Raw genomic sequence first — 20691 nt, 5'->3', positions numbered from 1 at the left:
AGGAAGACTCGACTCATCATCTTAAATTTGTGTCAACATAGTGTTCCGCAATTGCGAATAAGGACAACCATCAGCTGTAGAATGGAATGATGACAATGAAGATCAGCGCCGGACCGGAGCTCGAACCCAGATTTCCCGCTCACCGCGAGTGGTCGCCTCACCACTTAATAATACAGGCACTGCAATGTCGTATAGTGTTGATGACAAAGAAACTGCCAGTGGTAGCATACCACTTTATTTATTACCAGTTTCGCTCATCAGATGCGAGCATCTCCAGATATTATTAATCCCTTATAGCTGCGCATTATAGTTTTAAGGCTCCATTCGGCATCATCATCAACACAAAACCCTTTCGTTTAGCTTTAAACCGATAACGTGTTGCTATCAGCGGACTGAATATTTGAAGGTGCTCGCGTTTGTTCGTCGTAGTCGGAAAAAAATTGGAACAACGCGCGACATGGTACGGTTTATATGTGCACAGCAATTTCTTTTATATATTACGGGAGTACCTTTCCTTTGGTATCGGTCTCCTCATTTGCCATTGCGAAGTGGTGTCGATCACACCATTTTGTAATTTTCGTATGTTGGTTCAGTCAAAGAGCAGTGTTCAGTTGTGTGCTCAAAGGTGACAGTTGGCAACTATGATTATATAAATTAATGTCGCTATCGAAAATTCTGAACAAATCAAATAAAGAAAAAAAATCACTAATTCCACTGGCAGCATACAAAAATCAAGAAGTGTCGGGGACAAAAATCGAAACTACAAATAAGCAGACTACAAAGAATTGTCTACAAGATCAATGATACAAAAAGTAATTAAAAACTTTGTGCTCCGTTTTCTCACATAACTTTGTCACTAAGAGATTAACTCCACACCCAGCACCAAATCTAAGTTCCAGGTTGCCTACCTAAAGGCTTACAGGGACTAAAAAAAATTAAATTTTCAACAGTTCGCGTAATTATTGACGAAATTTAAAAATTTAAAATTCTGTCATAATCTACTCATTAACTCGTATAATATTATGTTAAAAATTTTGTCACAATAAACAGGTATTACAGTAGGCAAGTGCTTATTTGTCTTGAGCCAATGTAACAGACGGCGAGAAAATTCTCGGGCTCTATTCTGTTCACACAGTTTTTGAGAAGGGGGAGAACTTAGCGACTACCAACAAACCTTACACATAATTTTTTCAAACCTTTACAAAACGTTTTCTCGCTGACTCCTTCCCATCCCACCTGTCCTCCTCCCCAAAAAAGGTGAAAGGGAGAAAGTTAATCCATTACTACATTTTCGCTGTTTGTGGGTCATGCAGTAGAACTTCATTATCAGACATGTCGTTTTACGTTATCACTTCTTTACTGTCTACTCCATTAGCAACACAATTTCCAGAAACTATCCACATGTAACACTGAATGTATCTGCGACATTGTATGATAGTACGACACGTAGTTCAGGAAGTATGATCTCATAAACATTTACAAAGGTGAATTTTGTGTTGGCAGAAGAGCCAACACCGTGTTACGAGTGGAGGCCGAAATGCACGCGTTTTAGCTCACGCAGGCTGGCGTGAGAAGGGAAGAACTATACTGACGTGAGGTCTGGAACATGACAAGGAATGAGAATTCAGAAAGCGGACGTAATTAGTTTGATACTTAATTTTAATCCATTAATGATGAACGTCGATCTTGACGGTACATGAGTCACGATATAATCTGTTCAGAAGACATTCTTGAAGATATTACTTATAGTAATTGAATATGGCGCCTTGCTAGGTCGTAGCAAATGACGTAGCTGAAGGCTATGCTAAACTGTCGTCTCTGCAAGTGAGAGCGTATGTATACAGTGAACCATCGCTACCATAGTCGGCTGTACAACTGGGACGAGTGCTAGGAGTCTCTCTAGACTAGATCTGCCGTGTGGCGGCGCTCGGTCTGCAATCACTGATAGTGGTGACACGCGGGTCCGACGTATACTAACGGACCGCGGCTGATTTAAAGGCTACAACCTAGCAAGTGTGGTGTCTGGCAGTGACACCACAGTGAAAACCTAGCTTCTGCTTAAAGTGGTGCGCCGTAAATATTAAACAACAGGAATGCCATCTTAATTGATCATTTATTGACTACAAACTCGATTCGCGAGGAAATTTACGGACAGTCTTTACATACACTGAAGAGGCAAACGAACTGGTACATTTCCTTAATATCGTGTTGGGCCCCAGCCAGAACGCAGAAGCGCCACAACACGACCTGGCATGGCCTTGACTAATATCTGAAGTAATGCTAGAGACAATTGACACCATCAATCCTGAAGTACGAGTGCTCGATGATGGAGATCTCTTCTGAACATCACGTTGCAATAATGTTCATGTCCGGGAAGTTTGGTGGCCAGCGGAAGTGTTTAAAAGCAGAAAAGTGTTCCCGTAACCATTCTTTAGCAATTCTGGACGTATGGAGTGTCGCATTGTCCTGCTGGAATTGCCCAAGTCCGTCGCGGAATGCACCATTGACATGAACGGATGCAGGTGATCAGGCAGGATGCTTACGTACGTGTCCTCTGTCAGAGTCGTATCTAAACGAATCAGGAGTCTCGTAACACTCCAACTGCACACGCTCCACACTATCACAAAGCCTCCACCTGCTTGGACAGCCCCCCGCTGACTTGCAGTGTCCATTGGTTCATGAGGTTGTCTCCATACCCGTACAAATCCATCCGTTCGATACTATTTGACGAGGCAATATGTTTCAGTCATCAACAGTCCAATACCAGTGCTGAAGGGCCCCGGGCGAGGCGTAAAGCCTGTGTCCTGCATTCAACAAGGGTACATGAATTTGTGTCAGTTCGGAAAGCTCGTATCGATGATGTTTCGTTGATGGGTTTTCAAACTGACACTTGTTGATGACCCAACATTGAAATCTGCAGAAAGCTGCGGAGGGGTTGCACTTCTGTCACGTTAAACGATTCTCTTCAGTCGTGGTTGGTCCCGTTCTTGCAAGATCTTCTTCCGGCGGCCGCGATATCGGAGATTTGATGATTTACCGGATTTCTGACATTCACGGTACACTCGTGAAATGGTCGTACTGGAAAATCACCACTTCATCGCTACATCGTAGATGCTGCGTCCCATCACACGTGCGCCGACTATAACACTATGTTCAAACTCACTTAAATCTTGATGACGTGCCGTTGTAGCAGCAGTAACCGATCTAACACTTGTTGTCTTAAATGCGCGTTGCCGACCGCAGTGCCTTATTCTGCCTGTTTACATATCTCTGTATTTGTATACGCATGCCTCTACCACTTTCTTTGGCGCTTAAGTGTATATCACTGAATGTACGTGCAAAATTGTATCATTTTACGACATATATTTCGGAATAGATAACGTTATAAGCACTGGGATGCATGAAAAACTTGCTTAAAGTGGAACTCAAATTACATACACTACATTAGTCCTTTGTTTCATGATGAGAAAACTTAGCGACTTGCAATAAACTTTGTTCTTCTTCTTCTTCTTCTTCTTCTTCTTCTTCTTCTTCCTGCGTTACGGCCTCTGTAGGACCACGGGTAGCCCCTTCGTGGAGTGCAATTTCCTCTTCTTCTCCCAGAAACTCTTCATTCTTTCTCTTCTTCTCTCCCGCTCTTCTTCCGAGATCTTCAGTTTCCGTTCCTCCTGTCGGCTCCACTGGTGACACTCAAATCTTTTCCTGTATTCTTATCTGTCATTGATCTCCGGCATATTGGTTGGTGTATATTTGTTCCTCCAATTTTCCTTTCCTTCGACCTTGATCCCCAGTCTGAACCAGTCCTTCCGAAGTTCAACAACCCACTTGGTTCCTGTCTTTCCCCTTGTCCTCCCTGTTGTTTCCCCCATTCTGTCCATACTCATCCTAACTACACGTCCAGCAAACCTTGCTCTTTTGAGCCTGATTTACCCGGATATTGTTCTTATGTTCCGGTACAATTCTTCCCTAGGTCTTCGTATCCACCTCTTTTGGGACCCAGTATTTTTCTCAGTATTTTTCTCTCTTCTTTCTCTAGTTGTTCTGCCCCATTTCTTCCTAGTGTCATCGTCTCAGCAGCATATGATGCTGTATTCCTCACCGTTGCCTTGTAGTGGCTTATCTTTGCCTCTGTGGATGTGGTGGTGGTGGTTAGTGTTTAACGTCCCGTCGACAACGAGGTCATTAGAGACGGAGCGCAAGCTCGGGTTATGGAAGGATTGGGAAGGAAATCGGCCGTGCCCTTTCAAAGGAACCATCCCGGCATTTGCCTGAAACGATTTAGGGAACTCACGGAAAACCTAAATCAGGATGGCCGGGGACGGGATTGAACCGTCGTCCTCCCGAATGCGAGTCCAGTGGGCTAAGCCTCTGTGGATATATTCTTTTTATTGTATACGTCTCTCCTCATGCCGAAGGCTGACCTCATCTTCTTTATCCTCTCTGTTATTCCCTCCTTGCTCCTGTTCCTGCCTGTTATGAATTCTCCAAGGTATTTAAATTTGTCCACAATTTCCACAGTGCCTTCCGGTGTTTCCCTTCCTGCAGTGGTATTTAATGATTTTCTCGTGCTGTAGGCGATCCTCAGTCCCGCCTTTCTGGCTACCTGAGTTAAGTTGTCGAGTTGTGTCTTTGCGTCTTCTTCCGTCTCACTTACTACTGATATGTCGTCTGCAAAGGCTAGGCAGTCCACTAGAGCCCTGTTGTCCTTTTTGTCCCCTACATGGGTCTTTGGTATTCCCATTTCCTCGTTTATTGCTCTCCACTGCCTGATCACTTCGTCCAGTGCTATATTGAACAATAAAGGTGACAATCCATCTCCCTGTTTAACACCAGTCTTGATCTCAAATTCTTCTGACAGTGCTCCTCTGAATCTCGCCCTTGCTTTTGTGTCTGTCAGAATTTCTTTTATGAGTTCTTGTGTAGTTCCATCCAGTCCTCTGTTCTTCAGGATCCTAATAAGAGCCTGTCTGTCGATGGAGTCATATGCCTTTGTGAAGTCCACGAAGGTTATTACTGGCTTTTTGTTTTTTAAGGTCCTATGTTCTATCAGTTGCTTCAGGATAAATATCTGTTCTACACAACCTCTTCCCTTCCTGAATCCCGCTTCGTAGTCGTCAACTGTACTTTCTACCTGTTCTTCTACTCCCTTGAGCAATAGTTTTGACAGTACCTTGTATCCGACCTCTAGTAGCGATATTCTTCTGTAGTTGTTTGCATCTCTCTTGTTCCCCTTCTTATGTATTGGTACTACAATTCCAATAAACTTTAAGTATACTTTCTAATATTTTCTAAATATTTTGTTACTTACTCTCTTAACGTCAAGTATTTAACACATTAACTCATTTGTAATCAGACGTTTGAAGCTGTTTTATAAAAGAGTGTTCGACTTTTCTTTAACAACATTACAATATACCAGTCACTTTACCATCATCATCATCATCATCATTTAAGACTGATTATGCCTTTCAGCGTTCAGTCTGGAGCATAGCCCCCCTTATACAGTTCCTCCATGATCCCCTATTCGGTGCTATCATTGGTGCCTCTTCTGATGTTAAACCTATTACTTCAAAATCATTCTCAACCGAATCCAGGTACCTTCTCCTCGGTCTGCCCCGACTCCTCCTACCCTCTACTGCTGAATCCATGAGTCTCTTGGGTAACCTTACTTCTCCCATGCGTGTAACATGACCCCACCATCTAAGCCTGTTCGCCCTGACTGCTACATCTATAGAGTTCATTCCCAGTTTTTCTTTGATTTCCTCATTGTGGACACCCTCCTGCCATTGTTCCCATCTACTAGTACCTGCGATCATCCTAGCTACTTTCATATCCGTAACCTCAACCTTGCTGATAAGGTAACCTGAATCCACCCAGCTTTCGCTCCCGTACAACAAAGTTGGTCGAAAGATTGAACGGTGCGCAGATAACTTAGTCTTGGTACTGACTTCCTTCTTGCAGAAGAGAGTAGATCGTAGCTGAGCGCTCACTGCATTAGCTTTGCTACACCTCGCTTCCAGTTCTTTCACTATGTTGCCATCCTGTGAGAATATGCATCCTAAGTACTTGAAACCGTCCACCTGTTCTAACTTTGTTCCTCCTATTTGGCACTCAATCCGTTTATATTTCTTTCCCACTGACATTACTTTCGTTTTGGAGATGCTAATCTTCATACCATAGTCCTTACATTTCTAAAGTGACTCTGATGCTGGCAACAATCAGAGTCACTTTACCGTAACATTTAATTACAAACAGAACTTTGAGCATGGTAGTCGAAAACAATAGCAGGAATGTTTCTACGCTAATTCCTAACGACTGTCGCAGACAAATATTTTTCCTTACCCGTGTTATCACTGCAAGAAATACGTGTACGACACCCTTCCAATATATATATATATATATATATATATATATATATATATATATATATATATATATATACAGGGTTATTACAAATTATTGAAGCGATTTCACAGCTCTACAAGAACTTTATTATTTGAGATATTTTCACAATGCTTTGCACACACATACAAAAACTCAAAAAGTTTTTTTAGGCATTCACAAATGTTCGATATGTGCCCCTTTAGTGATTCGGCAGACATCAAGCCGATAATCAAGTTCCTCCCACACTCGGCGCAGCATGTCCCCATCAATGAGTTCGAAAGCATCGTTGATGCGAGCTCGCAGTTCTGCACGTTTCTTGGCAGAGGAGGTTTAAACACTGAATCTTTCACATAACCTCACAGAAAGAAATCGCATGGGGTTAAGTCGGGAGAGCGTGGAGGCCATGACATGAATTGCTGATCATGATCTCCACCACGACCGATCCATCGGTTTTCCAATCTCCTGTTTAAGAAATGCCGAACATCATGATGGAAGTGCGGTGGAGCACCATCCTGTTGAAAGACGAAGTCGGCGCTGTCGGTCTCCAGTTGTGGCATGAGCCAGTTTTCCAGCATGGCCAGATACACGTGTCCTGTAACGTTTTTTTCGCAGAAGAAAAAGGGGCCGTAAACTTTAAACCGTGAGATTGCACAAAACACGTTAACTTTTGGTGAATCGCGAATTTGCAGCACGAATGCGTGAGGATTCTCTACCGCCCAGATTCGCACATTGTGTCTGTTCACTTCACCATTAAGAAAAAATGTTGCTCCATCACTGAAAACAAGTTTCGCACTGAACGCATCCTCTTCCATGAGCTGTTGCAACCGTGCCGAAAATTCAAAGTGTTTGACTTTTCCATCGGGTGTCAGGGCTTGTAGCAATTGTAAAAGGTAAGGCTTCTGCTTTAGCCTTTTCCGTAAGATTTTCCAAACCGTCGGCTGTGGTACGTTTAGCTCCCTGTTTGCTTTATTCGTCGACTTCCGCGGGCTACGCGTGAAACTTGCCCGCACGCGTTCAACCGTTTCTTCGCTCACTGCAGGCCGACCCGTTGATTTCCTCTTACAGAGGCATCCAGAAGCTTTAAACTGCGCATACCATCGCCGAATGGAGTTATCTTTGTTGAACTTCATCCTGAAGTGTCGTTGCACTGTTATGACTGACTGATGTGAGTGCATTTCAAGCACGACATACGCTTTCTCGGCTCCTGTCGCCATTTTGTCTCACTGCGCTCTCGAACGCTCTGGCAGCAGAAACCTGAAGTGCGTCTTCAGCTGAACAAAACTTTATGGGTTTTTCTACGTATCTGTAGTGTGTCGTGACCATATGTCAATGAATGGAGCTACAGTGAATTTATAAAATCGCTTCAATCATTTGTAATAGCCCTGTATATATATATATTACAAAAAGGTACGGCCAAACTTTCAGGCAACATTCCTCACACACAAAGAAAGAAAATATGTTATGTGGACATGTGTCCGGAAACGCTTACTTTCCATTTTAGTGCTCATTTTATTACTTCTCTTCAAATCACTTTAATCATGGAATGGAAAAACACAACAACAGAACGTACCAGCGTGACTTCAAACACTTTGTTACAGGAAATGTTCAAAATATCCTCCGTTAGCGAGGATACATGCATCCACCCTCCGTCGCTTGGAATACCTGATGCGCTGGTGCAGTCCTGGAGAATGGCGTATTGTATCACAGCCGTCCACAATACGAGCACGAAGAGTCTCTGCATTTGGTCCGGGGATGTGTAGATAAGAGCTTTCAAATGCCCCCATAAATGAAAGTCAAGAGGGTTGAGGTCAGGAGAGCGTGGAGGCTACGGAATTGGTCCGCCTCTACCAATCCATCGGTCACCGAATCTGTTGTTGAGAAGCGTACGAACACCTCGACTGAAATGTGCAGGAGCTCCATCGTGCATGAACCACATGATGTGTCGTACTTGTAAAGGCACATGTTCTAGCAGCACAGATAGAGTATCCCGTATGAAATCATGGTAACGTAATCCATTGAGTGTAGGTGGAAGAACATGGGGCCCAATCAAGACTTCACCAACAATGCCTGCCCAAACGTTCACAGAAAATCTGTGTTGATGACGTGATTGCACAATTGCGTGCGGATTCTCGTCAGCCCACTCATGTCGATTGTGAAAATTTACAATTTGGTCACGTTGGAATGAAGCCTCATCCGTAAAGAGAACTTTTGCACTGAAATGAGGATTGACACATTGCTGAATGAACCATTCGCAGAAGTGTACCCGTGGAGGCCAATCAGCTGCTGATAGTGCCTGCACACGCTGTACATGGTACGGAAACAACTTGTTCTCCCGTAGCACTCTCCATACAGTGACGTGGTCAACGTTACCTTGTACAGCAACAACTTCTCTGACGCAGACATTAGGGTTATCGTCAACTGCCCAAAGAATTGCCTCGTCCATTTCAGGTGTCCTCGTCGTTCTAGGTCTTCCCCAGTCGCGAGTCATAGGCTGGAATGTTCCGTGCCCCCTAAGACGCCGATCAATTGCTTCGAACGTCTTCCTGTCGGGACACCTTCGTTCTGGAAATCTGTCTCGATACAAACGTACCGCGCCACGGCTATTGCCCCGTGCTAATCCATACATCAAATGGGCATCTGCCAACTCCGCATTTGTAAACATTGCACTGACTGCGAAACCACGTTCGTGATGAACACTAACCTGCTGATGCTACGTACTGATGTGCTTGATGCTAGTACTGTAGAGCAATGAGTCGCATGTCAACATAAGCACCGAAGTCAACATTACCTTCCTTCAATCGGGCCAACTGGCGGTGAATCGTGGAAGTACAGTACATACTGACGAAACTAAAATGAGCTGTAACATGGAAATTAAGCGTTTCCGGACACATGTCCACATAACATCTTTTCTTTATTTGTGTGTGAGGAATGTTTCCTGAAAGTTTGGCCGTACCTTTTTTTAACACCCTGTATATACCGGTACCGTCAATGGTAGTCACGAGAACAACGGCCCTATTGCTGTGAATTCTATAAGGGGCTCATTTATAGATGCCACGCAGTACTCCCGAAGACACTGATAAAAGTGAATGATTTCTCTCGCCTTCGAATGTGGAGGCGTCGTCAAGGACACGAGTAATGCTGCCAGAAGTTGTTAATGAGACGTCGCGAGGTGCGAACGGCTCTCGCCGGGTAGGCAGGCGGGCGGCAGCCGCAGCGGCCCGTAGGTTTAACGAATGTGTGAACGCAGACGGCCGGCCGCGCTCGGTGCTGCTTCCAGTCCGCAGTCCAGCCGCGCCCGCGATATTAAATTCCTCTCCTCCGGCGACTGGAAGGGCCGCCTGCTTTTGTCACCATGGAAACGGCCCCAGCCGCTCTCCTTGCGAGACTGCATTTGGGTCTTCGCCTCCTCCGGTGCCCTTCTGCGTAATCGCCGTAGTCCGTTTCGCTGCTGCTGCCCCCATTTACGGTTAGAACGTTCATGGTTGTCGATGTAAGTAGTATGACAACGCGTTGTGATTGCCCGAAGTCAGGAGGCGGGCGCAGTTAGCTTTCCAAGAAAACCATTGTGTGCTTCAACTAGGACGTGTCCATCACAATAGACATCACACGTATACAGGATGGTCCATTGATCGTGACCGTGCCAAATATCTCACGAAATAAGCGTCAAACGAAAAAACTACAAAGAACGAAACTTGTCTAGCTTGAAAGGGGAAACCAGATGGCACTGTGGTTGGCCCGCTAGATGGTGCTGCCATAGGTGAAACGGATATCAACTGCGTTTTTTTAAAATAGGAACCCTCTTTTTTATTACATATTCGTGTAATACGTAAAGAAATATGAATGTTTTAGTTGGACCACTTCTTTCGCTTTGTCGTAGATGGCGCTGTAATAGTCACAAACGTATAAGTACGTGGTATCACGTAACATTCCGCGAGTGCGGACGGTATTATTTAAGGAAACAGAAAGTGTTCAGCCACATGTGAAACGTCAACCACGACCTGCAACAAATGACGATGCCCAAGTAGGTGTTTTAGCTGCTGTCGCGTCTAATCCGCACATCAGTAGCAGACAAATTACGCGAGAATCGGAATGTCAGAAACGTCTGTGTTGAGAATGCTACATCAACATCGATTGCACCCGTACCATATTTCTATGCACCGGGAATTGCATAGCGATGACTTTGAACTTCGTGTATGGTTCTGCCACTGGGCACAAGAGAAGTTACGGGACGACGACAGATGTTTTGCACGCGTTCTATTTAGCGACGAAGCTTCATTCACCAACAGCGGTAAAGTAAACTGGCATAATATGTACTATTGGGTAACGGAAAATCCACGATGGCTGCGACAAGTGGAACATCGGCGGCCTTGGCGGGTTAATGTATAGTGCTGCATTATGGCAGGAAGGATAATTGGCCCCCAATTTATCGATGGCAATGTAAATGATGCAATGTATGCTGATTCCCTACGTAATGTTCTATCGATGTTACTACAAGATCTTTCACTACATGGCAGAATGGCGATGTACTTCCAACATGATGGATGTCCGGCACATAGCTCGCGTCCGGTTGAAGCAGTATTGAATAGCATATTTCATGACATGGATTGGTCGTCGAAGCACCATACCATGGCCCGCACGATCACCGGGTCTACGTCCCCGGATTTCTTTCTGTGGGGAAAATTGAAGGATATTTGCTATCGTGATCCACCGACAACGCGCGACAACATGCGTCAGCGCATTGTCAATGCATGTGCGAACATTACGGAAGGGGAACTACTCGCTGTTGAGATGAATGTCGTTACACCTATTGCCAAATGCATTGACGTTGACGGACATCATTTTGAGCATTTGTTGCATTAATGTGGTATTTACAAGTAAATACGCTGTAACAGCATGCGTTCTCAGGAATGATAAGTTCACAAAGGTACATGTATCCCATTCGAACAACAGAAATAAAATGTTCAAACGCACCTACGTTCTGTATTTTAATTTATAAAACCTACCTGTTACCAACTGTTCGTCTAAAATTGTGAGCCATATGTTTGTGACTATTACAGCGCCATCTATCACAAAGCGAAAAAAGTGATGCAACTGAAACATTCATATTTCTTTAGGTACTACACGAATATGTAATAAAACATGGGTGTTCCTATTTAAAAAATTGCAATTGATATCCATAATCGTATCGATCTTTAGATGGCGGGGTCATGTTACACGCATGGGAGAAGCAAGGTTACCCAAGAGACTCATGGGTTCAGCAGTAGAGGGTAGGAGGAGTCGGGGTAGACCAAGGAGAAGGTACCTGGATTCGGTTAAGAATGATTTTGAAGTAATAGGCTTAACATCAGAAGAGGCACCAATGTTAGCACTGAACAGGGGATCATGGAGGAATTTTATAAGGGGGACTATACTCCAGACTGAACGCTGAAAGGCATAATCAGTCTTAAATGATGATGATGATGATGATGATCCATTTGACCTATGGCAGCGCCATCTAGCTGGCCAACCATAGCGCCATCTGGTTTCCCCCTTCAAGCTAGACGAGTTTCGTTCTTTGTAGTTTTTTGTTTGATGTTTATTTCGTGAGATATTTGGCCCGGTTACTATCAGTGGACCGCCCTATATAATGCATGTTTGAGCTTGGCTGCTGTGATATCTTCAAAGTGGATGCACAGTAAGTTCCGCACCTCTCCGGTAACACAAGAAACGCTGCGAGGAAACGAGGTAAATTGTACCAGAATACAGTATGGGGCAAGGATTGGGTGTTTGAAAGGCTGACTGACGCTTTCGAATTTTTATTAAAGCTAAATATACACCAGTGATCACATACTGTTAAATCATTCATCACAGTGTTGCTTTTTGAGCACATCTTTTGCGAATTAAATGTTGCAGCAGACATTTTAGCAAATAATTTTAAGTTAAATAGTTCACGGAAACTTGCCAGTAAATAGAACTATTTCCTTTTAAAATCTGGACGTGGAGGAGGTTTACGAAGCTGATTGTAAAATGAGTGTACAATTAATTTGGCTGTAAGTTTTTCTCGTTCCTCTGAGAAATAGTGATATTAAATCTCATCTGTGGCTCTTCCATCCCGATCGAACCAGCATCAGGCTCCATTACACCTGATGGGGCTTCAGTGATTAACTGATTAAGAAAGAGACGCCAGAGATAAACCACAGTCAAAAAGAACGAACAGACAAATGTCGTATGATCCTACATATATTGTATCGTGGCAACACGTTAAATGACTTGTAGCCCGTTACAAGTAACCGAGCGAGGTGTCGCAGTGGTTAGCACACTGCATTCCCATTCGGGAGGACGACTGTTCAAACCAGCTTCCGGCTCTCCTGATACAGGTTTTCCATGATTTCCCTAAATTTCTTCGCGCAAATGCCGGGAGGGTTCCATTCAAAGGGCACGGCCGATTACCCTTCCCAATCCTTCTCTAATCCGAGATTATGCTTTGTTTCTGATGATGTCGCTGTCGACGGGACGTTAAACACCGTCCTTCTCCCCCTCCGTTACAGGTGAATAACTGTTGCAGCTCGCCAACGAAGTTAAAAGACTAGCAAGATTCGTGTTGCTGAAGGTTAAGACACAATAATAATCTAATAGTATAAATTGCGGACAAAATATTGAATGATTCAACCGTGAGTAAACACAGTGCGCCGAGAGGTAGCTAAGGTACCAATACTCAGGAGAGTTGACGATACCAGCCCGGTCACCAAAAGGTTTGAAGTACATGCTATCGCTTCGCGCCGGAACTGTTACCCATCAGCGGAAACTGATTACTGACAGTGCAGTTAATTGTCTGGAGATCAATGGCCGCTACCGATGCAACCGTCATGCACATGTGCATAATGGCGGCAACCACTCACGGACGATCGCCGCGAACATGCATTTATACTACTGCCCATTAAAATTGCTACACCACAAAGATGACGTGCTACAGGCGCGAAATTTAACCGACAGGAAGAAGATGCTCTGATATGCAAATGATTAGCTTTTCAGAGCATTCACACAAGGTCGGCCCCGGTGGCGACACCTACAACGTGCTGACATGAGGAAAGTTTCCAACCGATTTCTCATACACAAACAGCAGTTGACCGGCGTTGCCTGGTGAAACGTTGTTGTGATGCCTCTCGTAATGAGGAGAAATGCCTACCATCATGTTTCCGACTTTGATAAAGGTCGGATTGTAGGCTGTCGCGATTACGGTTAATCGTATCGCGACACTGCTGCTCGCGTTGGTCGAGATCCAATGACTGTTAGCAGAATATGGAATCGGAGGGTTCAGGAGGGTAATACGGAAGGCTGTGCTGGATCCCAATGGCCTCGTATCATTAGTAGTCGAGGTGACAGGCATTTTATCTGCATGGCTGTAACGAATCGTGCAGCCACGTCTCGATCCCTGAGTCAACAGATGGGGAGGTTCGCAAGACAACAACCATCTGCACGAACAGTTCGACGACGTTTGCAGCAGCATGGACCATCAGCTCGGAGACCATGGCTGCGGTTACCCTTGACGCTGCATCACAGACAGGAGCGCCTGCGATGGTGTACTCATCGACGAACCTGGGTGCACGAATGGCAAAACGTCATTTTTTCGGATGAATCCGGGTTCTATTTACAGCAACATAGTGGTCGCGTCCGTGTTTGGCGACATCGCGGTGAACGCACAGTGGAAGCGGGTATACGTCATCGCCATACTGGCGTATCACCCGGTGTGATGGTATGGGGTGCCATTGGTTACGTGTCTCGGTCACCTCTTGTTCGCATTGACGGCACTTTGAACAGTAGACGTTACATTTCAGATGTGTTACTACCCGTGGCTCTATCATTCATTCGATCCCTGCTAAACCCTACATTTCAGCAGGATCATGCACGACCGCATGTTGCAGGTCCTGTACTGTCCTTTCTGGATACAGAAAATGTTGGACTGCTGCCCTGGCCAGCACATTCTCCAGATCTCACACCAATTGAAAACATCTGGTCAATGGTGGCCGAGCAACTGGCTCGTCACAATACGCCAGTCACTACTCTTGATGAACTGTGGTATCGTGTTGAAGCTGCATGGGAAGCTGTACCTGTACACGCCATCCAAGCTCTGTTTCACTCAATGCCCAGGCGTATGAAGGCCGTTATTACGGCCAGAGGTGATTGTTCTGGGTACTTATTTTTCAGGATCTATCCACCCACATTGCGTGAAAATATAATCACATGTCAGTTCTACTATAATATATTTGCCCAATGAATACCCGTTTATCATCTGCATTTCTTCTTGGTGTAGCAATTTTAATGGCCAGTAGTGTACTAATATCTGGCTTCTACTGGGGCGTCGGCAGCGTCTTCCAAACCCAAGTGACCCCGTCTACCTGGCCAGCAGTTTAAGAGGTGCGCCTCTCGTGCACTGCTTACAGCCCGTGAAGGCAGTATCGGCGCCATCGCAGTTTGGGCGCTTGGAATAGCGGGTTACCGCTGAAACGGTGGGCGCGATATGTATCCCTCCGCCTGCAAAACCTTCAAAACCCACCCGCGAGATTTTACTATTCCCTTGTCCTCTATGTCCAAACTATTAGTTCTACATAAAAAATGAACATGTTCTAATATAGTTAAATATTTTACTAGGACACGTTTTCGCTGGAGGCCACGGTTTTCGAGTTATTCAAGAAAAACGCTTTTGAGGGTCACTGCATCATCCAGCGAAAACGTATCCCACTACAGAATTTAACTACATTAAACCGGCCGTTTTCGCCGAGTGGTTCTAGGCACTTCAGTCTGGAACCGCGCGACCACTATTGTCACAGGTTCGAATCCTGGCTCGGGCATGGATGTGTGTAATGTCCGTAGGTTAGTTAGGTTTAAGTAGTTTTAAGTTCTAGCGGACTGATGACCTCAGATGTTAAGTGCCGTAGTGCACAGTGCCATTTGAACCATTAAACTTAATTAAAATTCCTAAAAGGAAGGTCCTCTTCATTTTTTCTGTAGGACTAATTGCTTTTGTATAGAGATTAGGAAAATTTTGCGCGTGGTATTTGAAAGTGTTGTGGGTTGCATAAAACTTATTGGTATGGGCAGCTTAATCGCCCTGTATTAATTCTGCAACCCAATATAATAAAGTGGGTTCTGTATAAAACATATTCGCATTGGCTATGTTGTTCTGTGTACTTCAAATAACGTCTCTGATATATTATGCAGTCCTCGCTATGAGACTAGCAGGGAAAATTAATGTACATTTGTGCGACGGACTTTAATAATAAATTATGGTGGCAGGTATGAGAACACAAGTTGTGCTCATAATGCAACATCGATTAGCATTGAACTCTCGTGTGTTACGATAAAAAGAAAATTGAAAATTTTCTACTGGATCACACTGTACATAGCATTGTTCAAGTATAAAAATGGCGCAGCGCGTCACTCCTCTGTCTGAATTTGTCAACTTCTTCCTCCTTAAATACGATTTCCGAAGCTGGAGCGAGAAGCAAAGCCGTTGCGAGAGATATGCCCTTCTGATCAATAGCGGAAAAGCAAAGAATAAGAGGAGAGGGTACTATCTAATTCCTATCATCGAAAAACTTGATTCATTCTTTTTTTCCTGACGATTGCGATGCTAACAGTAATCGTACTCTGCCTCTCAAATACAGTAATTTTTTAAAATAATATTTGTTAAGAGGTACCATCAAATGTTACAAACAGTTCACATTATCTTTAGAATATTTTTCAACGTCCATTTGTCATTAATTTACTCATGGAAAATATATTCAGGTTAACAGAAATTCCTTAATGGAAATTAGATCTTCTTCAAGTGTCAGCTATGGCTAAACGTGTACCATACTGAAAGCAAGACGTTCAGACCATTCTCATTTTTATTATATTAAAATTTCGATTTCAGTTACTTTTCTTTTCTTCCATATTTATTACTGTTGCCTTTCCTTCATTACCACATCAGCTGACAAAAGTAAACCATTGTTGTTGTTGTTGTGGTCTTCAGTCCTGAGACTGGTTTGATGCAGCTCTCCATGCTACCCTATCCCGTGCAAGTTTCCTCATCTCCCAGTACTTACTGCAACCGACATCCTTCTTAATCTGCTTAGTATATTCATCTCTTGGTCTCCCTCTACGATTTTTACCCTCCACGCTACCCTCCAGTGATAAAATTGTGATCCCTTGATGGCTCAGAACATGTCCTACTAACCCGTCCTTTCTTCTCGTCAAGTTGTGCCACAAACTCCTCTTCTCCCCAATTCTATTCAACACCTCCTCATTAGTTATGTGATCTACCCATCTAATCTTCAGCATTTTTCTGTAGCACCACATTTCGAAAGCTTCTATTCTCTTCCTGTCCAAACCATTTATCGACCATGTTTCACTTCCATACATTACTACACTCCATACACATACTTTCAGAAATGACTTCCTGACACTTAAACCTATACCCGATGTTAACAAATTTCTCTTCTTCAGAAACGCTTTCCTTGCCATTGCCAGTCTACATTTTATATCTTCTCTACTTCGACCATCATCAGTTATTTTGCTCCCCAAATAGCAAAACTCCTTTACTCTTTTAAGTGTCTCATTTCCTAATCTAATTCCCTCAGCATCACCCGACATAATTCGACTACATTAGATTATCCTCGTTTTGTTTTTGTTGATGTTCATCTTATATCCTCCTTTCAAGACAATGTCCATTCCGTTCAACTGCTCTTCCAAGTCCTTTGCTGTCTCTGAAAGAATTACAATGTCATCGGCGAACCTCAAAGCTTTTATTTCTTCTCCATGGATTTTAATACCTACTCCGAATTTTTCTTTTGTTTCCTTTACTGCTTGCTCAATATACAGATTGAATAACATTGGGGAGAGGCTACAACCCTGTCTCACTCCCTTCCCAACCACTGCTTCCCTTTCATGTCCTTCAACTCTTATAACTGCCATATGGTTTCTGTACAAATTGTAAATAGCCTTTCGCTCCCTGTGTTTTATCCGTGTAACCATTAGAATTTGGAAGAGAGTATTCCAGTCAACGTTGTCAAAAGCTTTCTCTAAGTCTACAAATGCTAGAAACATAGGTTTGCCTTTCCGTGTTCCAATATTTCTACGGAATGCAAACTGATCTTCCCCAATATCGGCTTCTACCAGTTTTTCCATTCGTCTGTAAAGAATTCATGTTAGTATTTTGCAGCTGTGACTTATTAAACTGATAGTTCGGTAATTTTCACATCTGTCAACGCCTGCTTTCTTTGGGATTGGAATTATTATATTCTTCTTGAAGTCTGAGGGTACTTCGCCTGTCTCATACATCTTGCTCACCAGATGGTAGAGTTTTGTCAGGACTGACTCTCCCAAGGCCGTCAATAGTTCTAATGGAATGTTGTCTACTCCCAGGGCCTTGCTTCGACTCAGGTCTTTCAGTGCTCTGTCAAACTCTTAACCTAGTATCGTATCTCCCATTTCATCTTCATCTACATTCTCTTCCATTTCTATAATATTGTCCTCAAGTACATCGCCCTTGTATAGGCCCTCTTTATACTCCTTCTATCTTTCTGCTTTCCCTTCTTTGGTTAGAACTGGTTTTCCATCTGAGCTCTTGATATTCATACAAGTGGTTCTTTTCTCCAAAGGTCTCTTTAATTTTCCTGTAGGCAATATCTATCTTACCCGATACCGTGAAGATATAATTCGGCCAAAACCGATTTATGCGTGCAGTAATAAAACTATATAATAGCCACCTCTTGCTTCATAATGCCGCCATTCTCTGCAGTCACCAAGTCCCAGCACAATTCTAAACAAAGAACTTCAGTGGACTCCAGTGAAAAGAAAGGGTAAGCATTAGACATTTCTCTTGCAATAATGCGCATTGTAAGAAACATTAAAAGATGTGAAGCTTTTGGAACCGAAGGGACGTACGTAAAAAATTGTAACACGATAAGAAAATTTCTTCTGTCACATCACATCAGTAAGTATTGGACATAGTTACCTTTAGCTACCTTAGATACTTGCCAGCAGTCTCTGTCGGAAACTGAATCAATTCCTACTTGTGAGCTCTACCTCTGAGCCGGAAATGTTTCATCTTCAGTGTTCCCCCTGCGGGTTTGGGGGTTAGAATAGGCCAGCGGTATTCCTGCCTGTCGTAAGAGGCGACTAAAAGGAGTCTCAAACGTTTCGGCCTTATGTGATGGTCCCCTGTCGGGTTTGACCTCCGTATCTCAAAATTTTTCCGAAGAGCGAGCCGACTGGGGAAGGGCGCCTTACTTGGTGCATTGTGTCCATCTTGGGTTGAGAACTTTCGCCATCTTATTCGTCGTTGCATTGCAGTCCTGCGCGCTCTCCATCGCTTGGGCATGGATACGCTCCTGCGTGCACTTTCTGCCAAGCAATGTGCAGGGCCATTTTCTGCACTGACGGCGACCATGGACCACATGTCACCTAACATCCAGCACGGTAGCCAGTCCGTTGTGGTGGGGCCGCCATGTACCCTGTTGATTGTAGCCCCCTGCCAACACAGGGATCGCTCTACTGATGCCTGCGCCGTTAACTCCCCACGTATGCCAAGGAGTAGATGCCCATCTCCCTGGGGCATCGGGACTCCCGGCAATGGCCATCCTGCCAGGTGGCTTTTGCTGTGGCTGGGTGGCGCCCGTGGCGAGGGCCCTTGGTCGGAGTAGGTGGCATCAGGGCGGATAACACGCAATGAAGCGTGGCACATCTTCTCTTGCTGGTGGCCAGTCACCAGCAGTCTCTAAGCGTTCGAGGGAATATTTTAAAGGTAATGTTTATGACCCCAAATCGTTCTCCTCCCTCGCCACACCATGGGAGGAACGAAAGGCATTGAATGAAAGTGAGATGTATTCGCCCAGGTATCTTGTCTGTACCAGAGCTGATGGGGAATCCTTTATATCCGTGAAGCCTCAGTTCTTTGTAGAGCATTTAGAGGACAAGTTTGGGGAGGTGGAGGGCTTGTCCAAGAAGCGGTCCGGATCGGTGTTGATAAAAACGGAATCCTCCGCCCAGTCGCGGGCCTTGCTCGCTTGTACTAAGCTGAGGGATGTCTCCGTAACTATCACGCCCCATACAAATCTGAATATGGTCCAGAGCATTATCTTCCACAGGGATCTCCTTTTACAGTCCGATGACGAGCTGCGCGCCAACTTGGAGCGACGAGGTGTCCATTTCATCCGGCGCGTCCACCGGGGTCCGAGGGATCATCAAGTTGCCACCGGTGCCTTCATCTTGGCCTTCGAGGGTGACACGTTACCTGAGAAGGTGAAGGTGATGATGTACCGTTGTGATGTCAAGCCATATATCCCTCCCCCGATGTGGTGCTTCAAGTGTTGGAAGTTCGGCCATATGTCTTCACGCTGTGCTTCCGACCTCGTATGTCGCGATTGCGGTCGACCATCCCATCCTAATCATCCCTGTGCCCCGCCTCCAATCTGTGTGAACTGTGGTGAGCACCATCCGCCTTGCTCGCCGGACTGTCCGATTCTGCAGAAGGAGCGGAAAATCATGGAAATCAAGACTCTCGACCGCCTGACGTACACTGAGGCGAAGCGGAAATATGATCGGCTTCATCCAGTGCACATGACATCTTCTTATGCCGCAACTGTCACTCCTGCTACAGTTCCATCAGCTCCAGCCAGCTCTCAGAGTCGAAGGCCCACACCTGCCCCCTTGATGGTGGGGGGCACTAAACTCCCTGTTGCTCCTGCTCCATTTACTTCAGGAGCAACACCCCCCCAACCATCGGGGACATCAGTTCCACCTTCCCAGCCGGAGAAGCGTAAGTCTTCTTCGGCTCCTCTCGCCAGGAAGGGATCCCTTGGGGACCTCCCTTCGCAAGTTCCGACCGGTACAAAAGCAGACAGCCGCAAGTGGCTCAAACAACCACCGGTCCATTGTCATAGGGCCTCACGGTCGTCGTCTGTCCCTGAGGCTGACCCAGCCTGAACCACCGAAGGCACAGCGAGAGAAACAGAAGAAGAAGAAAGTCCCCAAGGCTAATGACGTTGCGGTCGCACCCATCCCACCGTTTCCTGCAAGCTCTGCGTCTGAGGACGAGGTGGAGATTCTGGCGTCGGCTGAGGACCTCGATCTCGCCGGTCCCTCAGACGCCATGGATAGCGCTAGCACCGGTGCTCAATTGGAGGCAGCAGGTGACCCAGCGGCGTAATCTGCCTTCCACGTCCCATCACGCCTTTCTCAGACATGGACAATACCATCCTCCAGTGGAACTGCAGCGGTTTTTTCCACCATCTAGCTGAGCTCCGACAACTTATCAGCCTTCACCCTTTCTTCTGCATTGCTCTTCAGGAA

The sequence above is a fragment of the Schistocerca americana genome, chromosome 6 (assembly GCF_021461395.2).
Source record: "Schistocerca americana isolate TAMUIC-IGC-003095 chromosome 6, iqSchAmer2.1, whole genome shotgun sequence".
Taxonomy (NCBI): Eukaryota; Metazoa; Arthropoda; class Insecta; order Orthoptera; family Acrididae; genus Schistocerca; species Schistocerca americana.
Note: the sequence above shows the minus strand (reverse complement) of the source record.